Source organism: Apium graveolens, chromosome 3 (genome assembly GCF_009905375.1).
Source record: "Apium graveolens cultivar Ventura chromosome 3, ASM990537v1, whole genome shotgun sequence".
Classification (NCBI taxonomy): domain Eukaryota; kingdom Viridiplantae; phylum Streptophyta; class Magnoliopsida; order Apiales; family Apiaceae; genus Apium; species Apium graveolens.
In genome coordinates, this window is record NC_133649.1 from 220,178,558 (window position 1) to 220,189,605 (window position 11,048).

The window sequence follows — 11,048 nt, forward strand, 5'->3', positions numbered from 1 at the left end:
CCAGGTGCATAAAATTCCTGTTTGATTCCATGCTCTTTGCAGAACTCTTCAATGATTAAATTCTTCAACTCAATGCCATTATCACTTCTTATAATTTTAACAGAATCTTTGACCAACTTATCCAGCTGTCTGACATGATTAGTTACAGTAAATGCAGTTTCATTCTTTTTGTGCAAGAAGTACACCCAAGTGTACCTTGTGAACTCATCCACTATAACCATAGCATATTTCTTCTTTGCAATAGAATGACATTGACTGGACCAAATAGATCAACATGCAGTAGATGATAAGGCTCAAGAATTGATGACTCGGTTTTGCTCTTGAAAGAAGATTTTATTTTTTTTGCCTTTCCACATGAATCACAAAGGCCATCAGGAGCAAATACTAATTTTGGCAATCCTCTCACAAGATCTTTCTTTACAAGCTCATTTATGTTGTTGAAGTTTAAATGAGAGAGTCTTTTGTGCCAATTCCAGCTTTCTTCAATTGATGTTCTACTCATCAGACAGATTGCGGAACCATCAGAACTTGTTAAAAGTCTGGCTTCATAAATGTTACCATGCCTGTAACCTTTCAGAACCACTTTTCCTGTAGAATTGCTTACTACTTCATAGTGTTCTTCAAAGAAATCTACATGATAACCTCTGTCACATATTTGACTCACACTCAGCAGATTGTGTTTAAGTCCCGAGACAAGAACTACTGGTTCAATGATGACATTCCCGAGATTAATATTTCCATATCCCAGAGTTTTTCCCATATTGCCATCTCTATAAGAAACTCCTGGGCCAACTTTCTCCAAAAAGTCTGATAGCACGGCTTTATTTCCAGTCATATGTCCTGAACATCCACTATCCAGTACTAGGATGTTTCTCCTGTTGCCCTGTAATCACAAAGACCACTAATGGTTAGTTTTAAGGACCCAGACTTGCTTGGATCCTTTGGCCTTTTTAAGTTTGTTAGCATTTGCAGCGGATTTAATATCAGAGTTTATGCTAACATGCTGTTTATCAGAACTTATATCAGACTTTGCATCAAACTTTACACTAGAAGGAATTAAAGCAACTTTATTCAGAGAAGGTTTTATTTGACAGTAATCATAGTATAAACTATGATATTCCTTACATGTATAATTGGAATGCCATAAACTTCCATAATGAAAACAAGGATTTTGTGGCTTAAACCTAACAGACTGACTCTTAACTCCTGACTTAGGAGGTAAAGAGTTTATATTCTTATTCTTCCTGCAAAAAGAAGCAAGATGGTTAGAGTTTCCACAGTTATAACATTTCTTTCTAGGAGCATTAGGAACAGGCATATAATTATTTCTTTTATTAACACCTTCCTTTCCATTCCTATTTTTCCTAGCTGCCTTAACCTTGTTGACATTCCTTATTTCTTTCAGTGTATGCTTAAGCTGCTTCTTTGTCATTAAGCTTATGTTGACTTCAGCTGGTTTATCCTGTTCTAATTTGTCAGAAGTTGTCTTCTCCTTAATTTCTGTCATAGATTCTTTCATCTTTTCAGAATTAGACTTTATAGTTTTAGCTACAAACTTAACAGGATTTACCTTTGGCTTAACAGTTTGTTTAGCAACAATTGGCTCAATTTGTTCAGTTCCTTTTTCACTTTTATCATCTCCATAACCTAAGCCCTCTTTCCAGTTTCCATTACTTAATAAATTCTGACTTGTTCTTCCAGAGTTAGTCCAAGTCCTGATAATCTCTTTTCCTTTTTCAAACTCAGTTTTGAGAGATTTATTCAATTTTAGCAATTCATCTCTAACATAAAAAGTATCATTTCTCTCTCTTTCGGAGTTTGATGGAACATAACTAACTCCTTTTCTAAATAATCATTCCTTTTATTAAAAGCAATATTTTCAGAAGTTAATCTTTCACATGTTAAAGTTTGATCTCTATAGCTAATAAACATGGTTTTAAGATATAATCTCAACTCAGTAATATCATCAGTATGAACGGCATAAGTTGTTTGAGGTACCTTTAATTCAGCAGTTTCAGGGCTGCCATCAGCATTTGCCATTAAAGCATAATTCACCTCATCTTCAGAATCTGAAGTGTCTGCCCAGCTTTTCTTCTTTGTGACAAGTGCCTTGCCTTTGTCACTTTTTCCTTTCTTGCATTCAGGAGATATGCGGCCTCTTTCACCACAGTTGTAGCATTTGACATTTGAGTTATCTCCTATGTCAGACTTTGCACCCTTGCCTTCAGATTTTCTGAAACCTTTCTTATCAGTAATTCCACCTTTCTTGAAAAACTTCTTTCCCCTTCTGAATTTCCTGTAGGCTATCTTTGTGATACCCTTCACCATAAGAGCACAAAATTTCATCATCTCTTCATCAGCATCTATTTCAGGTAAACTTTCAGTTTCTGAATCATCATCATCAGAACTTGATGATTCTGAATCAGATTTTGTGATGAGAGCTTTTTCTTTGCCTTTCTTTGAGACAGCCACTTTGGAGAATTCCTCCTCAGCCTTAAGAGCAACTGTCCTTGACTTTCTCCCATGTCTCTTGCTTCTTTGATCCATCTCAAGTTCATAAGTCTTGAGCATACCATAAATTTCATCAAGAGTAGTTTCATCAAGAGCATAGTTGTCTCTTCTAATAGTAGCCTTCAAATCCCAACTTTCAGGAAGAGCTAAAAGGAATTTTAGATTTGAATCTTCAAGATCATATTCCTTATCCACCAGTGATAGATCATTCAAGAGTTTGACAAACCTGTCATAAAAGTCAGTTAATGACTCATCACTTTTTGAGTCAAAGTGCTCACACTCTTGAGTGAGTATAGTCCTCTTATTCTTCTTGATTGCATTAGTTCCCTGGCATCTTGTCTCCAAAGCATCCCATATCTCATTTGCAGTCTTGCAATGAATAACCCTGTTTGACATGACATTATCAATGACACTATGCAGCAAATGCCTTACCTTTGCATCCTTGGCAATGGATGAGATATCTTCAGCTGTAAACTCACTTTTCTCTTTTGTTATGGTATTTGCTGGCTGATCTACAACTACAACAGAGAGCTTGATTGGATTATGCGGTCCTTTATTAATTCTGTCAAGGTATTCTAGATCATTAGCTTCCAAAAACATAGCCATCTTCAGTTTCCATATGGGATACTTAGTAGGTCTTAGTATGGGAACCCTAATAGTCTCATATCGACTGTGGATTTGAGTGTTTTTAGTTTCTTCAGTTTTGGCGGGCTTGGTTGGATTTTCTGCTTCTTCAGACATGATTGTTTTGGATCTTTACTGTATGTGTGTTAACATATAGGCTACGATACCACTTGTTAGGTCACACAACACTGTAGAAGGGGGTCGAATACAGTGTAGAATACAATCAAGTCGATTTTGAACACAAATAACAGTAAACAGATATATTCGATATAATAAACTCTGTTACAATGGAACTGTTCTCCCTCAGTGATGAACAAATATAACGAGAGCTTCTAGGTTAAAATATATGATCTTCTCGATAATGATAACACATATAGTGTAAACCTATGTCTGTGTTTATATAGTACACAGTTACAAGATAACTTCTAATTGAAATGGAATATAATTTTATCTCCTAAAATATATCAATCAGATATCTTATACAATTCTTTAAGTCCTCTAACTCTTTCCATGCATATCTTCTTTTGTATTAGTCTCGATCTTCTTTCCTGTAAATCAGCTTCCTTCCTTAACTGTTAGTCCTCCCGTACTTAAGTTCTAATACCCATCTTCTAATATTTATCTTCTGATAATCTAAGTTCTGATATCCTTAAGTTCTGGCTTCCAGTAAGTACTGATTCCAGTAAGTACTGATATTTCCTGTTTGTTAAGATCTGAAAACTAAACATGAAACATATTAGACATGACATCTAAAATATATCTAACAGCATGGAAATGGAAATGCTTCTTTATTCTTTAAACCCTACAAATAGGCTGCCACATTCCATTTGCATACAATCAATGCATGTGACTGTCAAGTCACTATCACCTGCTCTTTTAAATTTGAACATCCGTTGAAGCTTCATTGAATCATCCGTTGAAACTGTGGTTGATCATCCGTTGAAACTTTAGATGATCATTTGTTGAGACTATATGAATCATCCGTTGAAGCTTTAGTTTAGCATCCGTTGAAGCTTTGTGAATCATCCGTTGAGACTTTTTTCTTGGCAGTTAACTCCATTTCATTTATACAAGATTACAAGGCATCTAATATTTACAATTAACCAACCTATCTTGCATATCAAACTAGTAGTCAACATGACTTAAACATTCTACAACATCTAGTTCACTAAGGCATTACAATATGCAGGAATGTGCTACTAAACTTATTATTATATAAGCTACTCTTTCAACGGATGTTGAAATGATCATCCGTTGAAAGCTATGAAATCACTTAATAAAATCTACTAAGTGTTTTGTTCATGTTATCATCAAGTACACAATATATTCCTAACAATCTCCCCCAATTTATGTCTACTAGAATTGTAGCCATAAATTAAGAGAAACTTGATGATAACAAAACACTCTATGAATACAGAAAATAAAGTAGATAAAATTTACAAGTGCTGCAATTTATTAAAAATTCTTACAGTGGAAGTTTTATAGTATAGCGACTCGTATATTTTTATTATTTTATTATTTTTGTTATTTTTTTTAAAAAAAATATAATAATTGAGTAAGTAATTAAATAAAATATGTGTATTGGTTTTGGCAACAGTGTGGATGTTATTTATGTGTCTTTGATTTATTGATATATAGGTTGGAATTTTTATGATTTATTATAGAGTTATATTGTTTTATTATGCTTTTAAAAGTGATTTTATTATAATTTTAATTCCATAAATATCCGGATTGCCTCTAAAAAATGGTTTTATGATTTTATAATTTCAATAGTTATTTTTGGGAATTTATAAAATTGAGAAATCAATATTTCACTAATTATTTATCTTTAGATGATTTTTTTATTGTGTTTATTTGTAAAATCTATATTTAATTCCAGAATTCTTCAAAAATTACAAAACTCATATTTTATTAAGTAATAATATTCTGAGAATTTTAAAATTATTTTGGAAATTTTTGGGATTAATTTTACCCACGCGTTGTTTTGTTTAATGTTTAAAAGCGGGTATAAACTACATTTCATAAATTATTTTAAAATTTTGAAAATTACGTTTTTATGTACCCTGGGATATTTCTGACATTTTAAGACTGATTTGGAATTATTTCGATGTGTTTTTAACTGCGCCTTGTTTCGTCCGATCGCTAAACCCGGGTATTTATTATCCTCCAAAATTTGTTTAAAAATACGAAAATTATATTTTTATTGACTTTGGGACATTGAAAACATTTTAAAGCAACTAGTGTAATTTATCGAATTATTTTAAAGGTGACTTGGTTCGTTAATTTCAGTATTCAGGATACATAGTCGGTATTCGGGTATTCAGGGACACGTGTTAACTTCTAATAAAAAGAAATTAACATGTATCCTTATTTGATGGACACGTGCCTTTTGCCTATGTTGTAGGCTGTGTGAATTTGGGGGGGGGGGGTAAACATCAGTTTATTGTCTCTCTCTTTCTCGATTTCTCTCGAGCCTCTCTCATCTCTCTCCCTCGCGATCTCTGTTCCTCTCTCTTCTTCCTCGATACTTTCTCTCTTCCAGTTTCTTGGCTAGGTGCTGCATTTTTTGGTGGTGCCGCCTTGATTCCGGTGGGTTCTGCTTTGCTTGTTATATATATATATGTGTGTGTGTGTGTGTCTGTGTGTGTGTGTGTACAAGTGTATGCGTGTGTGTATATGTGTGTGAGTAGAGTGATTTCTGTGTGTGTTGCGGCTGGTGTTTTTCCGCCGTTTGTTGCCCTATTTTCCGATTGTTGTTCGGCTATTCTGTTTTCTTGTACCTGTTGCAGCGCGTGTGTCGCGTGTGGTTTGGCTTGATTTTTTTTTATTAATCTTTACAGGAGTTTATTCGAGTAATATTTGTGAGATTAAATATAATATTCGTGCGGGAAAAATATTTTAAAAATCGGCAAAATTTTTGGTTGGAATCCGAATTACCAGGTACCCCGAGAATTTTGTTGTCGTACCGCGATGACTCTTTATGAGCGGATGGTGGGCGGTGATGAATTTATTTTGAGTCCTAAATTTTATAAATAAATAAAATAAGTCGTATAATAAATTCCGCGTGTGAATAATTTTGGAATTGCATTGTGAAATTATGGATTGTGGATTTTGTTGTTGTGAATATTGACGTCGATTGTAATCAAGCATGTCGATATAACTGATTAGGGTACTCTGTTATTGTAGATCCCAATCAATTCTTGCAAGGACCGAAGTCAGCGTAAAAGTTACTTAAGGTTTCCGAAAGCGTTGCAAGGCAAGTACCCTGACCATTCTTTTATGGTTCAGTACGTATGAATAAACTGTTGTTTTATTCTCTTAAAGGAACAAAAACGTTATAAGTTACGTATCCCCCGTAGTTATAAATCATTTTTTTAAATCTGTTTTGGGAAAAATAACTTCGAAAGGTACCTATCTCGAATGAAAATGATTGTGAACTGGTTTTTATATGTGCTGTTAAAACAAATGATTTTGAATGAGATAGGTCAAAGTGTTTTGAAAACTGGATAAAACGGTCAGATATGGGATAAATTGGTGCTAGGGGCCTATTGAGGTGGCGTAAGAGGCTAATTCGGTTGTGCGCACTATATAACCGATTAGTCCAGTAGGTCAGAGACCTAGCTAGTCTCTGAGTTCCGGAACAGGTAAATGGGATTGCAGTTAGAGCCATCTGGTGTTGATAGCCTGATCAACTATCTTCACATATCCGTTACGTATCTGATTTGGCATTGTGATTCCCGTAAGGAAATGAGTAATCGATACAGTGGCTTTATAAATATGAATAGCATGCTAAAATTGGACTCTGGTACTTACACATCACACTACTATATTTGTTTTGTTAAAAGCATGCTAGTCAGTGATATCTAGTTATCCAGGTTTTTTTATATAATGTTGTTCGAATGATTTAAGGATTTAGATTTCATGTTGATTATAGTTCTGTTCCTATAACTGTTTACATTACTATTTTATTTTGATATTTATATGTTGGTACTGTTGAGCCATTATGCTCACCCTTACAACCTGTTATATATACACGGTAGATGCATAGATGACCAATCAGACCTTGGCAGAACCGTGTCTCAGCCCCTTCAGGACCCGGCTCCTCAGAGGTAGTTAATATTAGGCCACGTGCAATCTGATGAGTTGCTGAATAAGTTAGTGTGTGTCAGACTTTTGAATAAATAGTTTTTAATAATGTGTAGCTTAGATCATACTTGAACCTGGATCGGATCTTGGTTCGGGGTCATAATAGTTTAATATTAATAATAATCTTGTTGTTCATATTTCTGGTAATTGTGTTTGGTGACGTCAGCTCCTGACCCCGGGGTTGAGGCCGTCACAGTTGGTATCAGAGCTACAGGTTCAAGTCCCTGATTCAGGTTAGGGATTTTGTCAAATAGGTGTAAAACTGTGTCTTAAGTTGTGAGTCAGCAACTCATAGAGAGGAGCTAACCTTAGAGTTAGTCGAGGGTTTCGATGGCGTTACCCCGACATCTATTAAATGTTTTGATAGAACTGCCTTGACCTTGTTGTGTCTTTCCTGTATATTTATTCTATTGGTAGTGGCCTATTGTGATTTCTAGTTCTCCATCTCGGGAGAACCCATCAGACTCGGATAGCTCTGACTCCGAGAGGACCATGGATGTTATAGCTGAGGAGACTCCTTTGCCTCCTCCACCAGTTCCTTCATTTGTACTGAGGGATATTCCTGGACCGAGTGCCCATCCCCGCTGGGTACATAGGTCTGTATCTGCTGTTAGGATTTTCCTCCTGGTTGTGGTCCCAGTTCTTCCTCGTCGAGACCTCTGGTTCCTCCCTTTGCTCCTAGCGGTACCTCTTCTCTGATTCCCTATCATATTCAACAAGTGGTGAATAGATCTTTTATTAGAGAGTAGAGTTTGGGGCTGGCTGCTCAGCTTGACAAGATACCAGTTGCACCTTTCCAGGGCATCCCTGCCCCTTCCCCTAAGGTGCAGTCTCGTGTGCGATCTTTGACCCAGACTGCTGTTGAGAGGGCTAGATCCATTGACCGTTTTACTACCTCAGAGCTTAGAGCCATTCAGTATTAGGACCTGGTGAACTGGTTGGTGTTTGAGTTAGGTTCTATCGATGGCAGTGGTAGTGGTTAGACCAGGGTTGCAGCAGAGAGATACAGAGCTCAGAGTTGGCTTCTAGGAGTTTTGTGGTTGTTTTCTTTATATATGTACATTATGTTGTGATAGTTTGTAGTAGGCGGAGGATGCTAGGACAACCAGTTTTGATGTATATTTGGATGGTTTCTTTCCAGTTGGATTTCAGTTGTATCAGTTGAATTTCTGTTTGTTATTGTATAGTAGCTGCTTTATTCTGTTGTCAAGCTCTTATATATAATACTTGTGCATTGTTATTATTATTGTTACTATTATTGTTGCTTCTGTTGCTGGCATTTCTAGATTATGATCATTCACTCAGGATGGATCCAATTAAACCGATGATGAGGATATTGTCTCAGTGGTAACACTCTCTTGATACATATGTATAAACTGCTTGGAGCAATCCATTTTCTTATATATGATTGTTATGTTTCAGGACAATGCCACTAAAGAAGAATTCTCAACCCAATAACAGATCTGCTGGGGATCCCTCCATGAGTGAATAGATGGATTTGTTGCGTCAGCAGTCTACTCAGCTAGCCCAACATCAACAACAATTCCAGCAGCAGCAACAATAATTCCAACAACAACAATAGCAACAATAATTCATACAGCAACAACAGCAGCGAATCCAACAGCAGCAACTGCAAATCCAGCATCAGCATGAGATGAGGGGACAAACCAGGTTGTTAGTTTTAAGTCTTTCCAGGCAGTAAAACCCCCAGAGTTTAAAGGTTAAGTGGATCCTGTTGCTGCTAGGATATGGTTGAAGGAAATGGAAAAGGCGTTTGCACTCACCAAGGTGAGTGAGGATTTTAAAACAGATTATGCTAGTTATTTTATGAAGAATGATTCAAACTATTAGTGGGAGTCTACTCGAGCCCTATAAGGAGAAGGTCATGTTCCATGGACCAGATTTACAGAACTGTTCTTGGAGAGATACTTTCTGGATTATCTCCAGAATCAGATGGAGATGGAGTTTTTGGAGTTGAAGCAAGGAGACAGGAGTGTCACAGAGTATGAAGCAAAGTTTACAGAGTTGGCCTGTATAGCACCAGAGTATGTGAGTTCTGAAGATCAGCGAGTGAAACGGTTTCAACAAGAGTTGAAGCCAGAGATAAGGAGTGGAGCTGTAGCCTTACAACTCAAGACGTATACTTTGGTAGTTGAGGTTGCCTTAGTGATAGAAAGTGACCAAAGATTAGCTGCTAAGGAGCAGGGTGGGAAGAAAAAGAAGTTTGAAAGTGGACCTTCTATGTCAGAATCAAGAGGAGTAAGTCAGAAGTTCCAGTGCTGGTTTGGAAAGAAAAAGAATAAGAAGTTCAGGAGACTGAATTTCCCCCAGGCTAGGCCCAGTACCACTTCAGTTAGTTCTACCCTGACAAGGTTTAGCAAGCCAGTGATCGACTGTAAGAGATGCGGAAAGAAGCACAGTGGTGAGTGCAGAGAAAGTATTAACTATTTTATGCAAAAGGGTCATTATTCCATGGAGTGCATGTCTGATACCCAAGGAGTAACCTGTTTTAGTTGCGGCAAAGTGGGGCATATTGTTAAGAATTGCAAATTAGTGACCCAAGGTAGTGTTGGAAGGAGCGTGTCCCAAGGACCAGCAACAAGTACTGCTAGAGCTAGAACCTTTAAGATGACCAAGAAATCTCCAGCTCATGATTCCGATATAGTTGCAGGTACGCTTCCTCTTAATTTCGTACCTGTTAACGTTTTATTTGATTCGAGAGCTTCCAAATCATTTATATCTATGAACTGTGTGAATAAAATGTAATTGATGTTAGAAGACCTAGATGAACCTTTGACCATAGAGGTGGCTAATAAGGATAAAGTGCCTGTAAGTCAATTCTATCCTAAGTGCTCCATAGAGATTTTAGGATATATTTTCCCTGCTGACCTATTACCTTTTGAGTTAGGAGACTTCGATGTTATTCTAGGCATGGATTGGTTGTCTCTGTATAAGGCAAATATTGACTGCAAGAAAAAGAGAGTTATTATGTATACCATAGATAATAAAAGGATCAATTACCAAGGACAGAGGCAGGACAAGAAGATTCTTTCAGTATTACAAGTAAAGAAATTATTGTGGCAAGGGTGTGAAGCATATTTGGCTCATGTGATGGATACGAAGAAAGAGACCCCTACCTTGGATGAGATTCTCATAGTAAGAGAATCTCCTGACGTCTTTCTAGAGAAATTGTTAGGATTACCACCTCATCGAGAGATAGAGTTCTCCATTAATTTGATACCCGGAGCTGAACCAGTTTCCAAAACTCCATATAGGATGGCCCCAGTGGAAATGAAAGAATTGGCCAAGTAACTTTAGGAACTATTGGATAAAGGAGTTATTCAACCCAGTGTTTCCCTGTGGGGTGCTCCAGTGTTATTCGTGAAAAAGAAGGATGGAAGTATGAGATTGTGCATTGACTATAGAGAGCTGAACAAGTTGACAATAAAGAACAAGTATCCTTTGCCATCCATTGATGATCTGTTTGATCATCTTATGGGGGCATGTTATTTTTAAAAGATTGATTTAAGTTCTGGCTATGACCAACTGAAAATAAAGCCCGAAGATATTCCCAAGACTATATTCAGAACAAGGTATGGCCATTATGAGTTCTTAGTAATGTCGTTTGGATTGACTAATGTACCAGTGACTTTTCTGGATTTAATGAATCAGGTCTATAAGGAATACTTGGATAAGTTTGTTATTTTATTTATTGATGACATCCTCATATATTCAAAGACTCCAGAAGATCACACAACGCATCTACG